Source organism: Rhyacophila brunnea, unplaced genomic scaffold (genome assembly GCF_057557595.1).
Source record: "Rhyacophila brunnea isolate RB1 unplaced genomic scaffold, BYU_Rbru_1.0 scaffold_6, whole genome shotgun sequence".
In the NCBI taxonomy this organism is placed as follows: Eukaryota; Metazoa; Arthropoda; class Insecta; order Trichoptera; family Rhyacophilidae; genus Rhyacophila; species Rhyacophila brunnea.
Genome location: NW_028233276.1, coordinates 24,867,421 through 24,893,183, shown reverse-complemented (window position 1 = coordinate 24,893,183; position 25,763 = coordinate 24,867,421). Strand labels below are relative to the sequence as shown.

Sequence of the window (25,763 nt, the reverse complement as noted above, 5' to 3'; positions counted from 1 at the left end):
GAGTTACATTCAGTTACTTCAAGACAGTGGATACGCCTAGGTTTGTTAAAGCTAAACCGTCGTTAACCACAGACTGACTCATCCAAAACGCATCTGTTCGACCTTCGTTGCGCTAAATCTGATACGGGTTTAGCGAACGTAGCGTCTATCGTCCATCCTGAACTTGTCATCATCATTTATTCCAAAACCCAAGTGAAACCGTGAGAGTGACATTCCGAACCGTCCGTTTACCAGTGCGTGACGGCGTGAACAACGAACCAGCTCCAGCGTGCGCTAGCTTTCTCAACATAAAAGGTCTTTGTCTGGCATCCTGTTTAACCCCTACCCCTCCAGATCCATAATCCAAAAGCATCTTCAAATTACAGTCCACTGCAATAAGCGTAACCAGGTTTCTTCAACAATTTTGACAATACCTACTAATCTTGATGATTAATTTTATTGTACGGCTATCGGTAGGTATATAGATAAATTTTCCCGTTAGAAATAATAATATTGTATTACTTTACAGATTTAAAAAATGGTCACTCGAATTTATGCAGATTGATTTTCAGTTCACCAAGCGCCATAGCATATCTACCTGTCATGTCGTATTGACCACACCTTTTCACCGGTGACTAACTAATGAACGACAACGCATTATGCGTCAGTTGCATCACCGGTGCATTGATATCGATATATACCTACGGTTAGTCATTCATTGAATTTCATACATACTTTGTAAACTGATTTATATTCATTGCACTTTGCACCTGGACGCTGTAAGAATTTTATTGTTACACATAAGTTTGTAAGTAGGTAGGTACTTATTTCATAAATAACTTTAATCCACTACCTTGATACAATGTAAATGTGGTTAGTATTCGGTTATTTTTTATTTCAAGTTTTTCAGTGAGTGCATACATTAGAAAATAAATAATAATCAGCTTTTAAAAATGTTTATTAATTATACGTATATTTGTACTGTCTATACCCAAAACCGATTTCGTCCTATCAGACATTATCAATCCAACTTATCTTGTGACGTCACAAAGCAAACAAAAAAATAAGGAGATTTAAGGATAAATACATTAAAAAAATCAATATTTAAATTTATTTTGGTGTCAAAAATGTGACGTTATATTTACAGATGGTAAATGGTTATGTGGCGATGGGGGGGGGGGGGTATTAAAATTAGCCAAAATCATGTGACGTCATATGTGGACAGCCCCTAACAGTATAAAATATTATTAATAGTAAGTAAGTACCTACATATTATTATGTTTTAATAATTGCTGCAATAGTGGACGCACCATCTGAAGAATAAAAGAGCCTTCGTCAACGATTCTGTTAATACTTTATTTTGTAAACAGATAATTTATTAATGACGATGAATGTGGCCTAAAAATAACTCTAGGTTCATCTCAATAAGGGTGCATATTGCAAATCCGCGATCATATTATTGACTTACTCCCTAAAGGTATATTCTTTAATACTACGATTTAATGTGACGTCACAAAACTTACAAAATGTAAACTTTATGTTTTAAGGGAACATAATATTCCGTGTAAACATTGTACTGAAATCGATAACTAATGTTTAATGAATTTGTTTTTAACATGTGATATAATTCAGTCAGGGAGATATGACAGGGGGAAGGTTTCAAAAATATCGAAAATCTCGAACCTTAATGCTTAATCTTGGAGCAGAGACATCGATTAACTTTTTACTTACTTTTTTCAATGCAATCTAAGTGCATCTTTTGTAAATTTTACCACAGTTGGATCACCTAATAACAGTTATTTATTTTCGCATTTTCTGTTAAGTGTATATTTTTTTCACACAATATTCTTCAGTTAAGTATCTTGATTCCGTTTGCGAGTATTGACCTCTCGCAATAATACAACCTTACTAATTAAGCTTATTAGCGTTCATTAACTTTATTATTTAAACGGTCATTATAATTTTCTTACTATTGAATAAGTTTAATGAGCTAGAAAGTACATTTAGTCTAGTCTACATTATTAAAAATATTATATTTTAATAAAAATTAATAATTTCATTGTAAATGATTATTAACACACAATTCACAAACACACCCCCTAGTATAACCAACTTTGCATATTTTATGCTAGATCAAGCATTTTTGAATAGGCAATTTTAGATTGCAAAATACGAATCAGGTTTTGAATCGACATTTTATTAATAAAAATATTTATAAAACTCATTCATTTACTCGCTCACAGTCTCCCTTAACATTATTATATTTATAATTATCAATTACAATCACGGTGACCATGCGTCATATATTTTAGAGGACAGTCCGTTTTTTTTTTGACCGCAGTTTATTTTATTTTGAAAACCGTACAGTATCCTAATATGCCGACCCAAAGTAATTATTTGTCAGGTTCGATCAGCAGGGAGGGTAAAAAAAGGACTTCTGTCATTTTTTCGGATGAAAATTACTTAAACTAAGATTTGGTACGGAAAATTTATTTTAAAAATAAAACCCATTTGAATGGATGCTAATAAAAGCTTTAAAAAGTCTTCGAGTATTGATTGTTAGTAGGTATAGGATAATTGAAGTCAAACTAGGCAAGATTTTTCAATCAAACATCCAAAAAGGACTTGTACCGCCCCATAAAAAGTTTCGCGCTAGTTTGATCGCTGAGGCTTCGGCCACATAGGCAGGTGCTTCGCTAGTCCTGAGCTAGATGCTATGCTTGTCTACTAAAAACACTACTACCACATTGCACGCTACGTGCTTGTGTACAAATTCATTTGACATTTGGGAGCGCTCAAGTCAACAACAATATGTCACTCTCAAAACTAACCAGCAAACTACTTCTCACAGAGAATTTAAGTTTAAAATTTCGAAAGTCTCAAATTCGAACTTGTTGGATGCACTCATCTCATGCGTTATTATTCATAACCACAAAATATACGGTGTTTGAAGTTTGTCATACTGAAGAAACATCCGCCATCTTGCAAAATCCATAGACAATGGCAAAATCACTTGGTGACACAATAAAAATAACCATAGGATATGTCATCTAGCACGTAGCCACCAAGTAAGGCACCTGCCTATGTGGCCAAAGCCTAAGACTTTCTAAGAGATTGAGAGCTACGTTGTTAGTCATTTCGTCATAGCTTAAGATTGTTACCAGCGTAATATGCAGTCATTTTCCGAGCGACTAATGCACTCCTGACGGTTCTCTGGGCTCTTAGGGCGGAGTGAAGGTTGCCCCTTCGTTTGTTGGTGGCTCATGCTTGCCAACGCTTTTCATCAGCTGCCCCTTTTCTGGATGCTACCAAAAACTACCAGTCTCTTCAAAAAAAACTGCAGAATGCATTTATTATCCGAAGTGTCTAGATAACTGACTGGTTCATCTTCGTATGCTCTATTCAAGAAAAACGAAGCATTCAGATCCAACACCACATTTCAAATGAATCAATTACCCTTTGCTGTCTTGCTCTCAGGGTCTATAGCTCGACTACTACCTACTACAGACTACACTATGAGAGATAATATTCTTGCCAAATTGCAGCACCCTACCTCGTAGGTTTTCCACGTCCATACATTTTTGTAAAACTTTACTGAAATATATAGACAAGAAAACTCATGTTCTCTATTTAAACCAAGAATATATGGCCACCGTAATAATTGTAATAGATGATCAAGTTATGTACAGTACAGCACGACAATTTATCGCTGCATCTTAATAATGATGGTTAACAAGTCGAAGGTTATTTAATAATTAAATTACGTTTCATTCAACAATACAGGTGACCGTTCAGTCCTTTTTGAGTAAAATGCCTTTCCCTGCTTTTACTTGGGGCATATGTATGGCTTGTCTAGTTTTCTCTTTTTATGACTCGCACGTCTACTGATTCGATTAGATTAGCCTCTTCACTCAACGCTTTAAATTAAATACACTATATTAATTATTATGAGATGATTAACGTTATAAGTTATAGCAATATAACTCACTGGTAACATGAAGTAACAAATCGTCGATGACCTGTGAAAACCTCCGATATACCTAAATTAAATTTTTTAATTAGGAATCGTAATTTCAAATTTTTCAAATATTCACTAATAATAATTTATATTACAACATTTTTCGACCTGAAAGCAAATAAATGGGTTGAATCGCCTTAAGCAAAATAATGTACAGCTGTGCCATTACCGCCATTATCAGACTGGGACGATTCACTACTGGATGAAGGTCTTCTAATCTCTGTCCCCAGCAGTGACGTCCCTAGACAAAATGCCGCCCCTAAGCAGTGCCAACATGCCGCCCCATTTTTATACAGTATTTTTATCATCCTTTCATGTCTCCAATATTTAAGAAGTGTGTTGTATGGATACTTCACCTTTTGTATGGATACAACTTTCAAAACTCGCGAGTGACTGGCAAAAATATACGGATACATTTATTAGGTTAGTCCTACCTATAATTAAAATATAATTCGCAAATCTGCACGTGTCATTGCTGATAATCAATGACGTGACGTCCAAGAACAACGGAAGTAAACTAAACATCGCGAACTCGACAAAAAATTACATTGCTGTTAAACCTTTCATGTTAATCAAAACATTTTGTTTCCAACCAGTGAGCTCAATTTTTTAATGAAAAGATATTCCCGTTATTACTAAGTTTAGGTACCTATGTCTATATACATATACCTAATGATTATCCTCGATTTTCCGCCCTTCGAGCAACTGCCACCCCCAAGCGACGCTTAATCTGCCTACCCCCACAGGACGTCACTGGTCCACAGTTCTTCCCTGCCGTTTACATCCGCCGAACTTTTACGGCGGATTTGTGAGTGTTTAAATGCCATTTCATCACTGCATGTAATCTCACACGGCACTGTATCCATTAGTTTATTTTGTGATCTTTCCAGGTTATGCCCAACATCTATCTTTCCATGCAACATTATGCTACTCGTACTTGTTGAATTCTTCTTAGATTGAGGGTCCATGTTTCACTGTCATATCTGAGCAGACATTTTCGTATTATTTCGTACAAGGGGCCCTAAATCATAATCGCAGTTATTGAATTTAATATAGTAGGTATTTCGTTCAAAATATATTATATAAGTAGCTTAAAAATAATAATGCTTTTTTTTTAAATGAGAGTTTAATAAAAGTGCTCAGCATTGATTTGGACGCTTTAAAAAACACACTAAGGGAAGCTCAAATGATTTTTTCAAAGTGTCCCAATATTTCTAGCTACGCCACTGAGTTTGCGGCTTTCATTTACAAGCTCACGCATCCAATCCTCGCGATATTTTGGGTATTTTCAAAGCACATTTGACTGAGATATTATTTGCCGGCGATTTAATGGGAGAGGACCTTTCTTCTCCCAGTCAAGTCGCTTAAATAGATCTCCCAGATTTGTATATTATTAGTTCACTCTTCAATTAACAAAAATGCACTCTGAAGTCAACCCATTGGTGCGTATCCACAATATTATTCTTTCAGCCTTCAAAGTAATTCGAAAATGTTTGTCGTTTGTATGTTATTCTTTAAGAGTCATATCTGATTACCAGTAAAAGCCCTCCATGCACTAAGAAAATAAAGAGAAAATAATAGTCTTATACAGTCACTTCGTTCATATAAAAATACTAGTACTGCAGTTATATAATTATGCGTATAACTCTGTAATTAGTGAAACTTTCTTGCCAAAACTTCATCAGTTTGTTTGTAGAGTAGATATTGCAGCCAAGCACGCATGTGATCTTGAGGTCAATCTAATCTAGGGGTCAACACTATCAAATGCATGTAATGTTTTGTGTCATGGTAATCAGGGTTTTTGGATCTAGGGGATAAGAGGGTAGTAAATGGCTGATAACCGATACCTACCTGTTTATACAGCAGTGGGTACAAAGATTTTCTACAAAATTTGAATCGAAATAATTCCAGCTTATAGGATGATATAACTTTTTTTAAATTCTCCGTCTTCGTATAGTAAATATCACAAGCAAGAATTATTGCCCACTAAATCGACTTTCAGTAATGAGATTTAGTGTATTGGCGAGAATCATTGTCTTTTTGTCTCATTGTCTCAAAAAACAAGTGTTTCTATAACTAACGTCACTGACAAGCTGCCGCCATACAAAAATGACTTAAATTTGTTTTACAATTATTTACAGTTAACTTGTTTTATTTATAATTATTGACAAAAAATTATAAACTTACCAGGACATCAATACTGGTGCTATTGCACAAAACTTTGGTTTTTACGGAACCCCTGGCATTCCGCAAACTGAAGACGAGTGTGTAATAACTAATGAGTCATTACTCATTAATTACTAATGCCCAATGACAGAAATGGGTGAAGAGGGATATGCTGCAACCATAAGAAAAAAGGCAGGTATTTGCCAAAGTCACATTTTGAGATAATGGGACATTAACGTTTTTTCAACTATTCTTAATATTTTTTTAAATAATGTGGATGAATCATTTGATATATGGTATAAGCAAAAACCAGTATATTTTCAATCGATGCTGTGTTTTTTGCTTCATTATAATGTATTTTTGTTTAGAATAACTACCATTTTTTGAAAAAAAAATGAAAAACAATAATATTGTTACAACATATTATGTCGATTATTACACTGAAATAAATTTTATACTGCTTTTGACTTTATGTCAAATGGTTCAGAATTTCACATAGAGCATTATCTGTACACTAACTCAATTTGTGATTTTTGTCGAAAAGCTGCCTTTTTCCTTATGAAGGCAGTATGGCCAGTGTTAGTTTGCGGTGTTAAAAAAACGCTAAATTTAATGCCATACATCAGGTGCAATTTTTGCATCTAGATGTCTATTCAAAAATGCTAGATCTTATACAAATCGCAATAGTTCGCTGTCAATGTGTACATTTTAGAAACAATGGCAGGGGGTACAGAGGTATCGCACACTTAGATTGTAACGTTAGATGTAGCTCTATAAGTCTATAACTCTATAATAAAGTAAATAAGTTTACGAAAATTGTTGTCTTTGACAAAATTTCAATGAGTATGTACATGCTCAATAACACCCACTTAGTAACAAGAGTAGATTTGATTTTGTTGTATTATAAAATAACTATAGCTGCTCTAAGCTCAATGGCGCATTACATCTCATCACGATAAACACGATGTTTTTGGAGGCGTTTTAAACAATAACATTCATTGATTGCACAATCAAATTCAAATAAGACAATGTGCACTGTACTACTCGATTTGGTGACATAGGCCAATGTCTTCGACATGACGAAATAACCCAAATCACATTATCGTGATTCAAGATTACCAGTATGGCCGTAATCGCCACAAAATATTATATTTTATCTACACGACTTCCTAATTAAATTGTTTAGTATTGCATTGTTCTCGACTGCGCATACCTCTCAAACTGTTGCAGCGACGCGACTTTTTTGTTTTGAGGTAAATAATTTTATCCGTGTAATAAAATTTTATTTTTTTACCATTACACTTCCCTATCTACATACCAACCGAAATCTAGTAATAATTAATACTATTTGTATAATTATTATTTGTTACCTGATGATTATTAGATTTTAATATGTATACAGAATTAGAATAAAATGTTATTTCAGAATCGTTAAATTATTAAGCTGTTTAATAGTACGTGATGATTAGTAATCTCAGTTGTCACATCATTATCAAAACCCTTACTTATTATAATCGTTAATTAAAATTACGTTTCAATTAAAAATTTATTATTATTTATGAAATTTATTTTAATCGCGGTTTTATGACGGTATATGTCAATAAAAAATCACATTAGTATAGTGTACGCAATGACATTATTAATATTGAGGCTAACCCAGCATAACTTTAAAAATGTTGCCTAGCTTTCGTTTGCCACTCAATAAGCAATTTATTATGTATTATGTAATGGTCACATTTATTTATATTATTATGAAGAAGAAAATTATCGGTAATTCACCTTTACGAAACTCGTGTACAAAAAAATGATGTGACTTACAATCTTTTGCATAGATAAACGAACTCGCCAAATTATAATGTCGCGAATGAAAGCAACTACCGACAAGGAAGTCATTATTGTGACGAATAAAATAGATTTAACACTATGACGATCGTGTAAGCTGGTCATTGGTTGGACACATTTCTAGAGTATTACGTTGGTCATATAGTCATCAAGTGATACTGAAAAGGTACAAAAGCTCGAAACGTTATGCACAGAAACAAGCAGGGCTTAGTCGACATGTAAATTCATCCTTGCCACGAGTCAGAGAACTTTTTTGGGTATTGCTCTAAAACCATATTTTTTACAAGATGTTCAAAGGAAGATTTTTTTTTAATTCCACAGAATTTGGAAATCTCCAAATATTTATTTGATTCTATTTATACGGAGAATTCAGTCATACTGATGAACTAAAAATATAAATGTATTATATACAAGAATTAACGAAATAAAGGAAAACTATATACCGCATAAAATTAAAAATTGCATATAATAAACAAAACCAATACAATAACTATAGAATAGGTTTTGCATCATCCTTGCCGGATTTATAATATTGCCTACTTAAGAAATGATTCCTAAAAAGTAGATTCGCTTTGTTTTTAGATTAGACAATATTTTTCTGCAATTTTATTATATATTTATTTACTTACCCTTCATTATTTACAAGATTTCACTTTCACCGAAATAGTTTATTTCGGTTTCCCGACGCCGGATGGTATCATGGTATCATCATGGTAATCATTTCAATATATATATATATATTTATGTTTCGATGCAACTACATAGTTAATTGGATATATAACATGATATATTATTCGGCAATCGGAACATTAGGCATTAAGGATTGTCGATAATTATTTAATAGAATAAAAGGTAATAAATTATTTCTAAAAACTTTTTGAGAACCTGCGCTTCTCCCAAGTTTATGTTGTGAAAGATGCTTCAAAAAATAACTAACCTATCTTTATCAATTACACAATAACAGCTATCAATTATTTTTATATAATTTTATTTTATTAGTGCACTGGTATTAAAATAAGTAATAATTTAAACAAACTGCCTGGCTTAATAGCTCGGATGTCTTTTAAAATATTAAATATAACCTACGCTATCTTCTTCATGAAGAATTGATTAAAAATAATATAAACGATAACAGTAATTATTTTGCCAAGATTTCATTATGACTACATTATAGTCTTGCCAACGAAAGTTTGAAAATGACGCGGGTTTCAAATATTGCCTATTTTCTATTCCCAGTCGAAACCAGACGGCACAAAAATAATGGTAAGGAAATAAGTGGTTTGCCGTCTGGCTGAGGCTGTAAGAAGGTTCTTGAGTGTGGAGTAATATGGGATGATAATGGAAACGCGCATTTAATATTGGTAATATTTTAAAACATTCTTCAAATCATTCTCCATTATTGGTTGCTAGGGGTCTAAGGTCCTAACAACTAAATTATTAATATATACGTGCGTTACTATGGAAATCAATATGACATGTCAAGTACAATTTTTTTTGATCGTTAAAGCTAGTCAAGTCAAGTTTATATGGTTCAACAGAATTTAAAAACGTTGTATATAAATAGTTCTTTATATCTTGTAATTATTTTGCGTTAAGTCATAAATAATTTGGTTTCAAAACCTTGGTCCATGGTTATTGACTTTGTCATTAATCTGTTTTATGGTCGATACCAATTAGATACACATGTGCGTGAACAAATTAAACACATATCTTGTAAGTGTAAATGTACGTCTCAACACATAATACGTACCTATGCCGCGCACTTTACCTATACTGCTTGAAAGTATTGTAGGTACTAATATAGTTTGAATAGTAATTGTTTACGCTGTAAAAATTTGCGCGCTTTTATAAAAAAAAAACTTTCCACAAGTCCATGTGTCGGTACTCCTTAAAAATTAAAATACTAAAAATTGTCTCAAGCCCACGCGTACACGAATTTCACTTATGAATGCGACTGGTCGCAACGACTCGCAGTTGAACATGTCCGCCAGTAACTGCAACTGGAAGATGGGAATACATACCTGGGGGATGTGCGATGCAATAGCAAAAGTCAATCGCAGTGAGCTTTCTGAGCTTCGTAGCGATTTGCATCGCGTCAACACACACCACGAAACGTGTTTGTGTCCTATAAAATCGGAAGTATTAAAATATGTATTCTAAAGCCTCAATCACATTGGGCTACCTAACACGCTGCTTGTTGTCGAATTTACAATCTGCTTGTAAATTCGCCCAGTGTCATCATCAAACAAGCTAACAAGCAGATTGTAAACAATCTACCGAGAAAAGTTGAAAGCCGGTCAACTTTAGACGCTACACGCTGACGTGTGGGCCTACTGCGTCTGCGCAGTAGAGCGATAATAGCGACCTCCCGGGAAAAAAACGAACTACTCAATACCTCATGTGAAAATAGTACCGAAAATTACGGTTTCAACTCGCTACCTTGTTGGCTTCTGAGCGAGTGGAAAGTTTTGTGTGTCATCATCACAATCGCATTAGCTGACTCGCCCGCTTTTAAATTCGCCAACAAGCTCAATGTCATTGATAGCAATATTAAAAATATTGACATTGGCTGGCATGACTTTAAAATTATAATACATTACATAAAATCGCCTATATCTGATACCTGTCTTGTGTTTAACATAACTTAGGATCTGATATGATATTAAAAAATATATATCGTATCGAAATAACTAGTTTTTGGGCATTAAGCGACCTTGTGCTCATACCAATCAATCTATTTTGATGCATACCTATTAGGTAGGTAGCATAGCTTGCGAGATTAAAAAAATATAATTGTTTACAATTTTATTATCCGCTCTATAGGTGGTAAAATGAGTTTTTTTTAATAGCCTACCCATGCTTATATTGTGGACAGTGTGAAATTCAATTGAAACAATAATTATGTTACCGTTGTAGTTTTTACTATGGGTAATTTTAAACAAAATAAGCTTTTAATTAAAATTTGAATATTTTTCGAGTTCCCCTAGAATTATTAGATTTTATTTTTAGGAGTTTATTATATCATAAAATAACAGAATCTTCTAAAAAATGAAAGCGGCATCCATATACCTACATTTTATATCTACAAAATCTTTTGTTTTTTGTCTTTTTAATATATTTTGCGTAAAAATCATTTCATGAATATGTTGTCTTTTTTTTAAATTATTAATAACCATATCCTTGCTTTTTCGTACAAGGTGGTGGTTAGTAATTTTGAACAATCACAAACACCCAGGCTTTGAGAAAAACACATACATATTGTTTCCTCACCGGGAATTGAACCCAGAACTCTCAGGTGGAAGGCTAGCGCTTACGCACTGTACCACGAGAGCCGCCTGAATATGCTGTCATTAAACACGTAGGTACATCCCAAAATTAGACATAAAATATCAGATTCCATAGAATAGAACAGTTATGTCGGATGGATTTTGATCGATGACACCATAAAAATAAATAGATAATATGTACATATTCAGTTGTTATATAATATGATTTTATTGAGATTTTGAATGGGAATCATAGATCTTTCGTATTGTTATTTCGTTAACCAACTTACAAAATAACCCAAGTTATGTCATTCGATTTGTATTTTGTCATTCACAGCCTGCTGCAGGAGTGAGAGAAAGAGAAAATGTGAAGCTTTGCGCTTTAAACTAATGCGTAGTTACCTCTTACCGTCGCCCAGTGGGCGTTTGCATGGTTTGACAGCGATATTTCTGTAATGAAAGTGTCAATATTTTTTTAGTGTTTGTCATCGATTTAATACATGTATTTCAGAAAGCATATAGTGGATTTTTCGATCACGTCTCGTTGTCCATTATATGCGTAATCGTGTGCTATCTTAAGTAAAAATTTGGGGTAGACTAAATCTGTAAACGTACTATTATATTAACTGATTGATTCTAGTATATCTACGGACTATTATTAAGTATTACCATCGGTCACCGCCGCTTATACCCAATTGGGGCTTGGCCACCTCCAGGAAATGTCTACTGTCTTGTCTGTCGTAAGATACAGCTACTGATATTGTGACTCTTTCTACACACACCAGCTATCACAGTTCGGGTTTCCCTTTCTGTATATTGAAAAGTATTGTTAAGTGGGTAAATTCCTCAGTAAACTCAGGAAAACCCTCCTCAGTATCATCATTGTGAATATGTCTTCTTGCTTTTCATCTTCAAGGACAGCACATCGACCAACAATCAGCGATTTGTAAATATAGGTCTGGTGACAATTTTGTAGAGCTTTATTTACTTTTATTTTGGAGCATTTGGTGGAGTCTTTACATACGTTTATAAAACATACGTTTTTGTAAAAAACCGTTGTAGGATTTGTTTGCCCATCTAATAGTTCCACTAACTATTTGACTGATGTCATTTTTAGAACCGATGTGTGATACTAATTATATTATATAAATAAGTCGACTTATTATGCATATAATTTTTCCTTTAATTACTTTTAAGTAGGTACTTACCTATATTGTTAGTATGTAAATGATAGATTCATAAGTATATCGTGTTATTGTTTGTGGACCGTTTTCATTTCCCTGTATATATGTTTCTATTACTGGTTAATTGACCGGCGCAACGGTCGCTTCCCTGGTGGAAAAACTGCGTTTTTCCGCATTTGTATTTCCACGCGATGCATATCGGATGTAACTGGTAAACATGAAAAGCGCCTAAATTGTAAATTAATACCTACGCATTCGCGGTAACATCTAATATTCTAATAGGATGCAGCAATTTTACGCCACTCGTTAAAATATAACCAAATATACACACATTTTTTATACGGGAAATACTATACCGTTTAAGAATGTACAAAGTTACAAATTTAATATAAAAATAATTCTCTTCGAATGGTATTTTGTACGAGTAATTTGGATGAAACTCGCCTGGTTGAATTAAATACGATTGCTTCAGACTTTACCGCCACAGTGGCCAATGTTGCCAGTGTTGTTTTTCTTTCCAGGGTAGTATTTTTAAATAATAATATTATCCTCTTGCATGGCGATATAATGTAATGTTGACATCTCAAAAAATAGTTTTGAATGTTCTTAAAAGCGCTCTAATAATACAGAACGTTTCCTCCTAAATATTATGTTTTTTTCTAAATATTATATTTAGATTGTGTCAAAAATGTAATTCGTCCAACGTCCTACAATACTACATAGGTACTAATTTACGGCTTATTCATTCGATTAAATATATGAAACAATATATTTTATTAACTATTTTATTTTTTAGTATACTTACAATAATTCGTGTTGTGAAAATTAATTACCCTAACGTCTTCATATTATATTATGGAAATAAAATTACTATGAAGTTTTGAGATAATATGATTGCATGTAAAATGTGATGAAATAAGACAATGGTATTTATTTGTAATTACAAATAAGTTTTTTTAAATTTGTAAAAAAGTTGGTGAACAACAAATATGTGGCTAACCTTTTCATTTTACAAGGGTAGAATTTTGATTGAAAATTGCTAATGGCATCTAATATTTTCAAAGTTTTTATCCATATTAGTAAAATGCCAGACATTCGGCTAGTTTTTTTTTTATTGTCTTTTACTGTGAAAGATATTTTGTATGAGAGATAGTGGTGCATCTTTGTCTAGAGCAGTTGGCAACACTGCGTCGCTTCATTCACGTTCGAGCGTCGAACGCTGAGGTCGCGTTTCCCGCGCTCCGTTTTTTATCATATTTTCTTCGCATCATTTAATCGTGTTTTATAACAATCGCGTTCAACGTAAACCAATTCACTTTTGTGCACCGGTGCGTTTTCTTGAACGTGCAATCAGATGGTTCCGTGTTTATACCTGCATAGTGCAATGTTTTGTAATAACATATTTTATATTAACACAGTGCAATCAACAACAGTGAAACTATCCCTTCGAAAATTATAACTTACTTGTTAACATTTACATTTATTATGAAAAGTAATATATTTTAGTGAATAATTTTAATTACCTAAATTAAATAAATCAACATAGAATATAATAATATAATGGTATTTAATCCATATAATTAAATATAAATCAGGACCGGTTTCATCTACATAGAGAAGTATTGTCATTGTCAACTGAATTAAAAATATAACAGTAGACAACGCAACTCTTAAAACTCAAACTTAAATAATATGTAATAATTCAAAATATAATACATATCCACCAAGAATAAAATTTACAGTGTAAAATGAAAAATTAAATACCTCTAGTACTTCTAGTTTTATATTTCCCTACTATAAATTTAATCGTATTCAACGGAAATTGAATTTAAATTCAAAATTAATGTTTATTATTACCTACTGATTGTCTGTTGAATAGTGTCATTTTTGCGTTCGTTTATTTAGCTTTATTTATATAAACATTAAAATTTGGTCAGTTGTATACATTGCATAATAATATGGTGCCATTATTTATGTATGCCATGATATAGAACTTGAAATTGACAAAATGCAAATCCCGGTTTACTAATCCTTCTCTCTGGAAAACTACAAAACTCTTATAAACTAGAATAACACTAGGTATTAGAAAACATGTCATCATGTGACAATTTCAATAGGTACACACACCATTTAATGGTATATGTTATTAGCTATATAACATACATTATAATATTAGTATAAATTCTAAATAGAAGCCGACAAAAAAACCACTTGTCCTTACTATTTTTTTTTAAAAGTTAAAAACCTACAAAATAATATACCTCTTAACAGTTCTAAACAAAAAGATTTTAGTAATATTTACCTTATAATTAATCATGTGTAATGTATTTGTTGGTACCTATATATATTTAAATGAATTACCTTTTTCAAAGTAAACACAGTGATTTAAGATCGTAAATTTTATAATATTTTTTGACGTATGTACCTACATAATTCAAAATGATTGTTTATAAAAATATGTTACACTGTGATGAATTATTGATGATGATGATAACATTCGTTGTGAATTAATTACTTTCCTTAATTATTATAAAAAGTGAAAAATCCTTTAGACACTTTTTAGTGATACCGTAAGTAAAATCATATTAACATATTTTTTCAAATATTATTCAACAATAAATATTAAAATAGCGAGTTTTTTTTACGTTATTTAAAATTAATAAGTTATATCGTATTTACAATGTGCAGGTATATTTTGCACATCTTTACCTCGCCGATTTCTAAATTGCATTCATTATTGCACACTCGGAAATAATCAAATTCTTATAAAAAAATTAACACATAATGAATACTTACCACGATGTACGAATTGATTTCGATACAGTATATACCATGTATGCACTTACATTATTATTGCTACCTATGCGTATATTATGTGTGAGATTTTTTTATTAAATATCTATATAAGTATTATATAAAACTTATAATAATGCATACCTATATCACGATTGTATAAATTATATGAATTAAGGTTCAAACTTTAACCCATGGATGTATCTAATCAGAAAACATGTAAGTTAAATTTTAAAGCAGAGGCGTCGCGATGTTTTTATTATTACTTACATATTATATGTAATTCTATTTTTTTTATTTATTTGTCTATTATAATAATGCATCATTGTGAATCTACACACATTGTATAAAATAAAATAATGCATTATTTATAGGTACTAACGCAATGGGTACCTTATTAGCGAAATATACTAAGAGCCGTCAATTGCAAGAAAAAATAGCAATACCTGCGCATCTATTCCTATACACAATGCTGATATCGTCGACTATCTAGGGTAGTTTATCATATTATTTATGTATTGAGGCTGTTATTTGTTACAATGAGTTAACCGGCTGAACTGTTAAAAAGTGCTATGTTTAAACAGCAACTCTCTTGGCTGTGTTAACTTCAATACATAAATATGATAAACTACACTCGATAGCCGCCGAGTAGCCTTGTGTATAGAATTGCGCTGGTACCAGTATCGTATCGGAAGAAAAGTATTGATACATTTTTGACGGCCCTAAAAAATATACCTCGGGGAATTCCCTCTATTCTTTCACCGGCGCAGATACATTGCAGATGTAATGCCGGGTCCACACTGGCAACATGTCGCTCGACCACCTCGTTAAATTTTACGATAATTATCATAATTGCATAAGAAATTTTACGATAATTATCATACTTATCGTAAAATTTAACGAGGTTGTCGCGCGACATGTTGCCGGTGTGGATCCGGCATAAGAAACCAACTAATTGCTTACTAAACTAAACATGTTTCGGTGATTATTTTGTTCGCGCCTTTCATTAGTGTTGATAACAGCAATAATAATAAGTAATAAAAATGTAAAAACCAACAATTATTATTAATTTACCGATCCGAAGAATATAGATTTAATTAATCGATTTCAGTCACAACGTACGAGAACAACTATTGTGTTGAAAAAAATACAATATCCAAGCTAAGTAGTGGGCTACATTAATTAATAATTATACTGGTCTTTTTTGTGATTTGATAATACAATAAATATTTTTTTGTCACGTAACTTAACATGTTCGCGATCAGATCACCGAACTATTGCTTATATGGCGCATTATTCTAAGTTACTGTGTAATCTGTAATGGTTACTTCAATAAATTCGTTATCAAGAAGCCAGATCTAAAAATATTTGTGCGTGCAATGCGGAAGTGATGCCAATTTATTTTTTGGTGCAAATGATTAAAGTGTAGGTACTTACTGTTTGTTTTCATTTTAGTTAACGATGCCGATAACTGTTATTCTACAGTTAACTGTTTTACGTACCGATAAATCACAATGCATTTTTGCAACAGATAAAGTAGGTATCTGTTATTTAGAACGAAGGTAATGTGTAGGTATACTCTCATTTAAACTTAGAACAGTATGTCAGTATTGTATAATTGTGTGATTTTATGTCGTATAGGTAGTTTAATCCATTTTAAAACAATGCCTATTCGCGAATTATAATGTCATATAGGTATATGTGTATAAAAAAGTTCGAAAGTCGATTAGTCTGTAGTCCAAACTTTATTACCTGTGCTGTGCTTAGCGGAAGAACATACTAGTGTTTCATATTTTTTCTTGCATGAAGTTTTTTTTCAAATTATTTTGCAACATTTTTTGTGAAGTAATTATGTAACCCAATTTCGCTTAATATTAGGCACAATGTTTATATAACATTTATAACACTTAAAATGATGTTCACATTTTTACTAATATTACATAAACAAAAACATTATTTCCATGTCCACGATTTTAGAGAAATATTAATATTCAGTTTCCGTTGATATACTACAACTTCCTTATCGTAGTTTCCATGAAACGTTTTGGTTATTATTATAATTTAAAAAAAACGTCATTGTACCCAAACTAGCCCAAATCATCAAGGTTTCTTCGTAGTCAATAATAGGGATGTTTTAAATATATTACACAATGCCGAAAACAAGGCTATATTTACCATATGTCTAAATGGGCTATATATAATATGTATATATAGGCCATGCCTTTCAAATTGGTTGAAAAAGAGCCCCGGCCCCGAAAAATAATTTGAAAAAACATTGAGAGAATAAAATAATATTTGAAAAAACCGCAATACAAAACAAAAGCCACCAAATTAGCGAAAATTTTAAAGCGCACGCGTCAAACACAGGACAGATAATAATAATAGAATTCCGATAGGCAATATTCAATGCTCTACATTTTGATGCAGGATTTTGAATGTGTGAGTGTCCTACGAAAATAAAACACGCATTATGCACGTGCAATAGTGTATGTAATACACCAATATTAAATGAGCGTCAATGCATAAACCGAGAGCAGTCGTCAGTATTCGACGTATGACGTATTCTTGACACGTGTTTAAGTTTATCCCGGAATATTCCTTACTCGCGATCGGTTACCTGCTACTCCTTACCCGTTAGGTATTTTAGTTCTCATTATTTCTGAGTTCACTGCTGTCATGGCTGTTTTATTCGTAATTACTAATTAGTAAAGCACATTTGCTGAAATCCGTTGGTGTTTCCACATTATGTACCTATTTCAAAATTTATTACAATTTTTTTTATTCGGGTCCCCAATATGTGCTGGTGGGAACTTCTTCAAGATTGTACCTCTGCCCATTCACAAATTGGACTTTAGTACAGAACATTATTTCGCCTATGAAATATGTTGATAAATTTAAAAAAAAAATCGACCTCTCACTTTCTTATCTATATATATACTATTAGATTTTTTTTATAATTTCGACTGTGTTTTTGCGGTAATATATAATATATTTTTTTTTATATATAATAATTATTCGTAATCTCGTGGCGATGCGGTCATAGGTAAAAATAGTTGGCATGGTTTTTGTTTCCAAAATGAAAATATAAACATATTTTTAAAAGTATTATTAATAATTTGTCATTCGCCTAAACGTTGCATGAATAGGTAAGTAGTTTTCTAAATAATACAACTTTCGGGATATCAGTACGCACACTATTTTAACCGCGTAAATGAATACATATAAGTAATAATTATGCCTTTTGATAATGATATATTCTTTGTAAAATAATATTGTAATTAACTATTTAGTAAAATCTTCTTTTTTTCCCTCCAGCTTCTGCCTCCATTCAGGGGCCCGATTTCCTAACTATCGTCTCGTGTGGCACCAGACGACATGACGTAATTGTGACGTCAGCCAATACATGCCGCCCGCTCGAGCGTGTATTGGCTGATGTCACAATTACGTCATGTCGTCTGGTGCCACACGAGACGATAGTTAGGAAATCGGGCTGCAGATCTCTCTAAAGTCGCCCAATTGTGTGGTCTAAGAATGTCCTTTTTATCAGATATAATAGTGACACTTTAAGAAAAGGTACTTAATCTGTGAAAAATATGCACCTTTTTAAGATGTTGGTATTTAATAGTTTACCTGTTGTATGACAGATTTGATAATCAATTGAGTTATTTACGTTAAAGAAAATCGCCGCCGGTATTTGTCACTATTTAAATAATCTAATAATTATTACTTATTGTTATTTTATAGAATGAACATACCCCCATTTCTCTGATTGCATTTTGTAATGCCATCCTCTCTTCATTGACTTGCTTTTAATTAGATAATGGTCACTCGTTACAGCAAAGCTGTTGTAAGTGAGCAGTCGTAAATATGGCGGCTGTTGCTAGACTGTCGAGCGTAACGAATTTATATGAATTGTGTGATTATCTTCCCATTTTGTACGTCGAGACACGAATTCAGCATGGGAAAGTGTAAATTATCGCTATGATTTATAATGGCGTTTGTCTGTACCTTACTATAAGGCCGGGTGCTTGGGGCAGCGGCTTACAACGCAACAACTAGATGGCAGAGTTTCTTAGAAAATTTTCCCGAAAGAATTTTAAGGAATTGTTTCGGATTAAAAATATTTGATTGTTGAGTTGAATAAGACGCCCTTGTGCATCAAAATCATTCATTATCCGTTAATTTCAGCTAACAAAGTTAGCTGCATAATAAATAACAATCATTAGCTGCACACAGCTTCTTACTAATTTCCGGTTGCGATTTTATTATGTGAACCACGTCATAATTATTTAAAAAAAACTATGAACTCCTAAAATGTATGCAAAATTAGCCAAAGACGTATCCTATCATCAAGTATGAAATATCATAATGGGAAAATTATGTGTGGAGATGCGCTGGGTGCTTGAAGAAAATCTAAATGACGATTACACGACACACATTGTCATCGATCAAAATACCTATTAGCTTATAAATAATAGATTGATGGTTTGGTGTAAATATTGGTCGTGTTATTTGGGCAACCGGTATATTTAAAACAATGTCAAAATAAATGTTTTCTGATTATATTCATACACGCAGTATAAAAACTAGCAATTACCACATCCATGGGTTGAATATTATTGATTTTAATCTATATTTGTGTTTGAATTCAACAGATTCGATTTACATATCGTCGATGGACGCAAAATACCTCATATGTAGCAAAACTATGTTTAGGAGATAGAGACAAGAATCTAGAATTTGCTCATAAGTTTTACAGACAATGCTTTAAACGTGAGTATGTTTACATTGGAGATTTATTCGGCAGTCTGTATAAATATATTTTGCCACAATTGAACACCGTGAGTGCGTGCACATTTCTCCGATGTGCACAATCAACTTATTTAGTTAAGTTAATCATACAATTTGGTAGGAATACATAACATCGGAGATTTATAACTTTCAACTAAAACGACATTGCACATTGGATGTTTTTGTCAAGGAAAAAGAAAAAAATAAGGAATTTTTGAACACCAAAAACTCATTTTCGCAAAATTGGCATATTGGGAGGTATTTCGCGTGCAGCGACGTTATTGAGGAACTGCAGTAAATAAACCTTTAAAATTTATTGGTATATAATTTATATTATATACGTTGGCTATACCTGTCTGAGGTGTTGTATTCCTATCTTATGGAAGGTATTCGTTTTCCACTTATAAAGGAAACGTCGATTCGTCGCGAGTTTGTCTCACTAAATGGATACAAATTTATTTTATTATTAACGATTATTGTATAATGACACCAGACTATTTATCACAATGCATTGAATAAGTATGAGACTGGTACCTAACCAAATTCAAGCTTTCTTGGCACCTTACATACCGCTATGGTACCTACTAAGTGTCAACCTTATTCGTTATTATTTTTTTATATTCATTAATAATTAATACTTTTACCAGTTTTTATTTTACTAGCATTTTACTAGCGATAGGTACCAGATTCTTATGCTTGCTTACAAATATTTAATCAACTTCGTCTTTGGACCAGTAACTTATAGTTACACCACTAAAAGCGATTTTCTTTTCGTAGGTAATCATTTATCAGAAAACAGTAAGTACATAAAGCTCTTGTTTAAATATATATCAGGGAACTCAGAAATAATAAGAACAACCTTATTCGTTATTATTTTTTTATATTCATTAATAATTAATACTTTTACCAGTTTTTATTTTACTAGCATTTTACTAGCGATAGGTACCAGATTCTTATGCTTGCTTACAAATATTTAATCAACTTCGTCTTTGGACCAGTAACTTATAGTTACACCACTAAAAGCGATTTTCTTTTCGTAGGTAATCATTTATCAGAAAACAGTAAGTACATAAAGCTCTTGTTTAAATATATATCAGGGAACTCAGAAATAATAAGAACTGAAATACCTAACGGGTGTAGAGAAACAGGCAACTGATCTCGAGTGTAGAAGAATATGGGATAAACTTAAACACGAAGTGTCAAGAATACGCTTGTATTTCTTTGTCACAACTGATCTCGTTTTATGCACTGACGCTCATTCAATATTGGTGTATTTAAAGGTTGCAACACAGGTTTTGGTTTATTTTCGTAGGACACTCACACATTCAAACCCCTGTGTCAAAATGTAGTGTATTGGGATATAGCCTATCGGAATTCTATTAATTAATCTGTTCTGTGATGTATAATTAATGTTTAATATATTTTTATTCCCAAAATCGTCACTGGAATCAGTAAATTATAGCGTGTATGATAATATCAGAAAAAGATTATAAATTAAATATATTTTTCTTTGGTAAAATTATTTAACTGATTACTGATTTTCTTGGTCCATCGGAGCTTTATTACACGGTAATAATATTTACGTTCAATTAAAAGCTGCCTTGGTGGATGATTTTCGGTTTGTTTCTGGGGTGCTCTTTCGAACGAAACGATTTTGCAGATAACAGGCATTTCTGCTAATATACTAACACTGAATTGATACAGTCGTGAATGAAACACGGATGATTCCGATGGTAGGCCGTCGAATATGTAAAATGGAGAAATATGTCCCAATGTCGCGGTTTCAATTTCGTTTGCAATTCGAAACAAATGAAGTAAGTTTTGCAGAGACGTCAGTATCTGCCTTACTTTCCACTCACGTACTCGTAATTTACACACGGAAGATTCGCATTTTTGTTCACTAGGAATTGATCAATAATCCGAAAAAAATATTTTGAAAATGTAGCTAGATATTTATCTGACGAAAGAATTTTTGTTTGCATTTAAAAATCTGGATTATTAATTGTATGAGAGCTGTCATGATTTTGATTTATTCATAGCAATAATATCCCAACTTAAACAAATTTTGCATTAGCTGTGTTACTGCATGTTATTGATTTTACCTGCGTTCTGGAAACAAAAACGGCAATTTACAAATAAGTCATATTGATCACATTAAAGGTCTTAACTATCAATTAGAGGTGGGAAGAAATTCTATAAAATAAAAATATTATAGTTGATATTTATTCCACATAATTTAATAATTAATATCAGGATAGTTCGTCTGTTCAAAATATCATGCGAAGCGGACTAATTAAGCCCTGATCATTATTAAATTATGTGGAATTTGTAAAATATAATATATTTTTTATTTTAATCAATCTTCTTACGGAATATTCACGCTTGCTCTAAATTATAGTTTTCCTTAGTTTTATATTAAACTGTCATATTAACTCTTCTATCTTCTACATCGAAATAAAAATGACATTATTAAATTTCATATATGAAGAGTGGCGATATAATAGTATTATGCCAGTATGTTTTATTTATTAAATTTTAGTTTTACCTGGTACTAGATATACCTACATTTATTACCAAGGTACTTAAATTTCACCAATGTGGCTACAATGAGTGTTTAGAATCATCGCACGTTATTATACGGAATTCGTTTACAGTCTGACAATTCAATACAATTCCATGCAATGATTCCGGTGGTGATTTGAAAACTGCGTCTCAAATTTTGTGGCGAATACTTCCTAGCAAATACACATATTGTTTTTCAATTTGTGTTTGGAGTCAGAGTATGAACCTAATAGGTTAAGCATGTGGCTAACATTCATTTCTCGTAAAAACAAAATCTTTTAATACAACCTCCACTCTGTGGGGGCTCATATGATCCTTTAAGGATCGAATATCATAATATGGTGAAGTAGTATTAGTATATAGTAGCTAACAACAAGACGTAATTTTTGCGATCATATTCGACTTCCCCTGTATATTTCAGATTAAACGGAATACATGTAGGTATTCAGTTTACTTTAAATACTATTTTTGTATAAAAAATTATCTTCCATATTTCTCACAATAACATATTATTATGTACGTTCCATAATAGGATACGTTCATACAAATATTTCATACGATTACCCACCCAATAAATTAATTGTATTTAAAAGTGGCGCTAGTTTTTTACACTTAATAATAGTTTCGTATCCAGTATTTGCCACTGATAAAATTTCTAATTACTCCCATGCTGGACTTAATAAAATACTGTTCACATACATGTTCACAAAAATGGGTAACTTGGCACGATCGCCCATTAAATTTTACAAAAAATAATGAAGATATTCTTATCGCGACACCCATTTATTTTATACAATTTATAGTATAAATACAATATTATAATTTTATAATGAATACATTATAATGTTGTCAACATTTTAGTGGCATTATGCCGGGTCCACACCGAAAACAAGTCGCGCGACAACTCGTTAAATTTTACGATAAGCATGATAATTATCGTAAAATTTCTTAAGCAATTATGATAATTATCGTAAAATTTAACGAATTGTCGCGCGACTTGTTGCCGGTGTGGCCGCACTTTTATCGGCTTAGCGTTTTGGAACATTTTTGCAGGCCTATAATAATAATAATTGAACAATAAAATAAATAACATAACAGCGTACTTGTCACTGGCTTTATCATGTTGAACGGTCTCTACTGTTGGGCATTGCAACTTCTATCAAGTAAGTACCTACATATTATGCAAGCTCATTAATTCTATTAACGTTATGAAACTGTATGAAGAATTATTTTTAATACGCCGCGAATAAAGAACACTAGTTTAAAAATTAATTGAAATGGCATCATTGTATGTGCTGTATGGCAATACGCATTGTTATTTTTATAATATTGGGCCGCCTTCTCATAGTAAACCGTCTATCCTCTAATATCAATTTCTTTAGAAAATACACCGTACATACGAATAGGAAGGCGTGGATTAGTCATTCGTAAATAAGAACGCTTTTCTTTTGAAACATTGATGCACGATCAGGGAACACAAAAATAGTCGAAAGTGGGTTGCGTTTTGGGCGAGGCTTACTTAGAAGCTGGGTTGAGAGTGGGTCGATTGTTTGGGCCCCACATCTGTTGAAATACGACTTTATGGAGGAGCGAGTCACTATTCGTGATGACAGGGCCCCCTAGCAATGGGCATTATTATTTCACTTTTTTTTAAACTTGCTAAATAATAAAAAAACTGATACTTACACAACCGCCTCAATACATAATTATGATAACCTACCCTCGATAGCCGCTTATAGCCGCCTCTTTTATAGAAAAAATGCGTTGGTACCATTATTGGCAACATCTAATTAAACATGTTTGTCCTTCTATTTTGTATTGTAATACAGGTGTTGTAAAAACGTCCTGTGTTAACATGACACATTTACCTACATTAAAAGTTGGAATATTTTAAATGCATACATATATTTTTATGATGAAAACGGTGTGATATTTTATATTATACTTTGCTAATACTAACAATTTCTACTTGATACAAAAATGTTTAATATAAATATGCAGATTGCCAGATTATATGTTATCTTTGATAAAAATAATTATTATGTAGTATATCTACATGGGTTTTCAATAAATATAATCATAACCGGATGGGCTCCATCCAATGCTGTAATAGAGCATCCCCATTGTTTATTCCATTAATTTCTCTCACTATAAAAATGGGTACCTACAATGCAATTTGACAATCGTCGCATTCGGCCAATTGACATTCAAGATTATCAAAAATACAAGCGATTTTATTTCGGTAATCCTTTCGCAACCAATCACCATTGCACAAAAATCTATTTTTAAAATATTACATGATCAATTTAACATATATCCTATATATAATCATAATTGTTTATTTTAAGGATTTAGAAGACTAATATAAAGAAAAATATCAAGTTTTGAATCTACTGGCGTAAGAATACATAACGCTTTGTTGTTTACGTATAATGTATTATGCAAGATTGTCTATGATCGTGATTCCCAACCTTTTTGTTAGAGGAAACCCAGCTTTCCTCAGATCATTTGTTGAGAATCACTGCCGCAGGATGATGAAATGGATTAGGTATTCTTTCTAAGGCTTTCAACTATTTCCCTCGTGTGCTAAGCTTTTTAATTGGATTATCTCTTAAATACGCTAAAGCAGTACGATTATGAAGAAATTATCCGATACAATAAACTCAAACCGAAGCGTTTTATTAACAATATTTTGTTATGGCGTATTATATTTCAGGATTACGTTTGAAATATTCCAGCTTTTGTCTTTGACATGTGAACTAATCGTATTAGAAAACATAATGGGGCCATTCAAGCAAAGTAGATACCTATTTATGTTTATTTCAACAAATCTTCTACTTGGAACGTAGGTGTACCTACTTTTCTACCATTTGCTCTGATAAAGCGGAAGAATTTTGTTACTTTGAGGATTTAAATTTTACTAATTTCGGATGACTCATCTAAAAACAACATATTGTCAAAATTTTATATTGATTAACAGCACCAAAGTAAGTCTATAAATTCCATAATGAAGCAAAATAGTTGGTAAACCTTCGTTCTCCGACTTGAGTTTGGGTGTTAAAAACTGTTTACCAATTCATTCTAATGGTAATTATAGGTATGTAGTCTCTTGATATTGAATTGGAAATATTAATATGAATTTCAATATAAAAATCACTATTT

General features: G+C 32.2%; 1 protein-coding gene across 2 annotated transcripts in view; it reads left to right on the top strand.

Moving 5' to 3' along the window:
- Positions 1 to 25,763, top strand: part of klar (klarsicht) — a 932,846-nt gene that overhangs the window by 195,156 nt on the left and 711,927 nt on the right. Inside the window, exons 1-2 of one of the 2 annotated variants that reach the window (XM_085957192.1) lie at positions 13,653 to 13,947; positions 14,828 to 15,025. The exons of the other annotated variant lie outside the window; for it this stretch is intronic. The gene's annotated coding sequence lies outside the window, so the exon portion shown is untranslated. Of the gene's footprint in view, positions 1 to 13,652; positions 13,948 to 14,827; positions 15,026 to 25,763 lie in introns of those variants that run through there. 2 annotated transcript variants of the gene reach the window in all.